This window comes from Syngnathus acus, unplaced genomic scaffold, assembly GCF_901709675.1.
Source record: "Syngnathus acus unplaced genomic scaffold, fSynAcu1.2, whole genome shotgun sequence".
Lineage (NCBI taxonomy): Eukaryota > Metazoa > Chordata > Actinopteri > Syngnathiformes > Syngnathidae > Syngnathus > Syngnathus acus.
The window spans coordinates 1-3,419 of NW_023590222.1; the positions used below are offsets into that span (position 1 = coordinate 1).

The following is a 3,419-nucleotide window of genomic DNA, read 5'->3' on the forward strand; positions in this document are numbered from 1 at the left end:
TTCTCCTTTATGTACAAGTTTGAATGTGACAACAGTCATGCCTAACGAGCAAAAGGACAAGGTGTGTCTTTTCATCAAAAAAGATGTGGCCAAAGATTCTCTCAGAAGCGACATTTAAAAACACATGCAAGAACACACACAGGTGAGAAACCTTTTTCCTGCTCAGTTTGTGGTCAAAGAATCTCTCAGAACAGTCACTTAAAAATAAACACAAGAACACACACAGGTGAGAAACCTTTTTCCTGCTCAGTTCCTGGCCCAAGATTGTTAGGGTTGACAAATTGTCTTGATTGTACGATTGTGTTGGAATGGAGACTATATTGATTAACCAGTTGCTGAGGGGGAAAGAATATTCTGTTTGTTCCCACAACATCGTAAACAAAGTGCTAAGACCTCTGCACTGGTTAACCAGCTGCAGAGGAAGCAATCAAGTTGTTCTGTTTCCCCCAACATCATAAAACACCCCCTGCTCTGATTTGACCAGATGTCGGGGGTTCACCAAACCTGTCCACTCTCAGCCCCCCCCCCCCTGTTTTCTCTCAATCAATATGTCCTTATATGTTCAGAGTTTCTGAATAGATATTTGAAAGAGTAATATGGGAAATGACTTTAAAATATACGTATGTAGTCTCCGCTCAGCACCCGTCGCCATTTAACGAATGCCAGTTTCAAGGCTGAATTCGTGTGTCACGTGATGTGCGTTCGCGTCGCACCGGGAGTCACGTCATGCAGCCCTATAATTGGCAATAAAAAAATAAAAAAACTTTCTAAGGATGCAGCCTGTGAATTTGGACTCAGCGAGTGAATCCTTTTTTGCAAGACCAGTTCTCTTGCTAGCAATGAGGCTTTAGCACCTACCGCTAATCAAAAATTCAAACACACTACTATCAGGCAGGGTTATGTTGCGTTTTGTTCAAGATGTCCGTCGTTGAGCAAAGAAAACAAAGATGTGGAGTAATAGTTGGTTCTTTATTTGCAAGATCTTGGGTTGATTCACGGCAGTCAGTACAAGTGCAATTCAGCAGAGGAGAACAACCACGTCAGACTCCAGATCAGAAGGTTTTATATTCTCCGCAAGCAGGAATACGGAAGGGAAGAAAGGGAGGGGAAAAAGAAGGAAAAACATATCCTCATAAGAATGTCTTGTTGTCTACTGAATGTTTTGTATCAATGTGTCATGACGTTAATAAGTTCTGCCTTATGTGTAATGGAAAAGTTACCAAGCTGTGTGTGCCGTGTCTGTGCTCTGATGGAGCAACTATGTTTTCATAAATTAATATAAAATTAATATGAAATATTTAGACATTGCTGTTGCTCCCTTTTCAGTATGTATACTGCTGGGGCCTGAATTTCCCCACCCCCGGGGATCTATAAAGTTTCAATCATCAATCAATCATCAATCAATCATCAATCAATCAATCATCTGACTTAGCTCCCACAATAGCTCCTACAAGATGTCTCCCGGGTCTCTTAGCTGGCTCGTATCTTTGTTTGTTAGCCTTGGAAACTCCTCTATCTTGTTAGCAGTGTGTCCTCAATTGCTTCTGAGGAACGGTGACACTCTTCAACCCGTTCCCAAATCATCTTTACGCCTCCAGCGGGTACTCCATGAACCCTTTTCACCTGTTCTGCAGATCTTGGACCTAGCCACCTTGTTAGTAGGTCTAACTCCTCTCTTTCTGATAAATTTAAGTCTTTAGTCGTGCCAATAAATGATGCTTTCTATGCCCAATAGTTTTGCGGTTTGTCGTCAAATTGCAGTAAACCAGCGCTGACGAGTTACCGTATTTTCACGATTAAAACGCGCACCGTAATAAAAGGCGCAGTCTCCGTTATGTGTTTCATGACTGTGTTTAACACACATAGGGCGCACCGCGTCATAGGGCGCGGGTTTTATATATACAATCCACGCCCACACTTGCCCCTTCAACGTTCTCATGGCGCTCTTAACTACGTCCGCCTTACAACAACATACACACACACACGCACATATACACACACACACACACACACACACGCACACACACACACACACACACGCACACACAGGGCAGTGACTCTCCAATACACATAGATACCAAATGGTCAGGTGACGCTTTCCCGCCTTTTCCGGACAGTATAAAACCTTCTGATCTGGAGATGGGGGGTGTTGTTACATCTGCTGAAGTGCCATGCGTACTGACCGCCATTAAACAACCCAAGATCTTGCCAATAAAGAACCAACCGTTACCCCACATCTTTGTTTTCCTGACCAAACAACGGACATCATCAACAACACACAACAGTCGTTGATGGAATCAAACCGGCACTTTCTTAACTGTGAAGCGGACATTCTAACCAGTGTACCACCGAGCTGCCAAAGAGTATAAATATTACTATATTGAGTCAAATACAAACCAGATTACAGATACAGTGGAGCCTCGGTTTTCGACCACAATCCGTTGCAGAAGGCTGTTGAAGTGAATCGTTCAAATTCCGAATCATGGAAAGAAATTAATCCGTTCCAAGCAAAGAAAAACCCGCCTTTTTAAAGTATTTTTTCATTTGCGCATTTTTGTCCGATCCCGCAACTGCAGTGCTTCGCCGATGCTGGTCGCATTATTGTGACAGAGCGGTCGCTAAAACTTAGAAAATATTTTTAAAGTCCTGATGTACTTTCCAAAATTTAAGTGGGTGGACCTCAGTGCGCAGAGAGCTTAATTTGGTCCGATCGCGCAACCGCAGCGCGCCGGGCGCTCACTGTTGCATTGCTTTAGGAGCAATTTCGAATTTCGTTCGACATCCGAAGCAAAAAATTCTCGAATTTTTTGTTCAAATAATGATTTGTTTGAGAACCAGGCCCCACTGTACAACAATTTAACATCAACTTTCGACGAGGATGGGATTTGAACCCATGCGTGCAGAGCACAATGGATTAGCAATCCATCGCCTTAACCTCTCGGCCACCTCGTCTTGTTCATCTGGTGATGACAATTCACGTTATGTACGTTGTGCCAAGCTACTTTGTGAAGAGAATGAAAATCCGACGAGGATGTGATGAAATTATGAGTGGAGAGCACAATGGAGTAGCAACCCATCGCCTAAATATCTCAGCCATCGCATCTCATGCATGAGTTGTATGGGCGACATGATATGGCATGTACGGTGTAGTATAAGCTACAAGGTAAACTGATACGATACTTTACATGTGAAACGAAGAAGAGCTAAGCCACAAAAGAAGTGACACTGTCAACAAAGAAAAACGTTTTTTCAATGTTGTCTCACCCCAAATCTTTGGGATCATCAGATCTGCGCAGTTGGATAGTTCCACCAACATTTTAACAACATTCTTTCATGGTCTGCCTGGGTATCTCGGCTGAAGATCCTAAAGAAAAGACCCTAAATTTCTTGTATGCTATTGCATGATCGTATAGCGTTGT

The 3,419-nt window shown here is 43.0% G+C and overlaps 1 non-coding gene across 1 annotated transcript; it reads right to left on the reverse strand.

Moving 5' to 3' along the window:
- Window positions 1-2,870: 2,870 nt before the first annotated feature.
- trnas-gcu lies at window positions 2,871-2,952 on the reverse strand. The gene has a single exon. It is a non-coding gene; the product is annotated as a tRNA-Ser (tRNA).
- Between the last annotated feature and the right edge of the window lie 467 nt (window positions 2,953-3,419).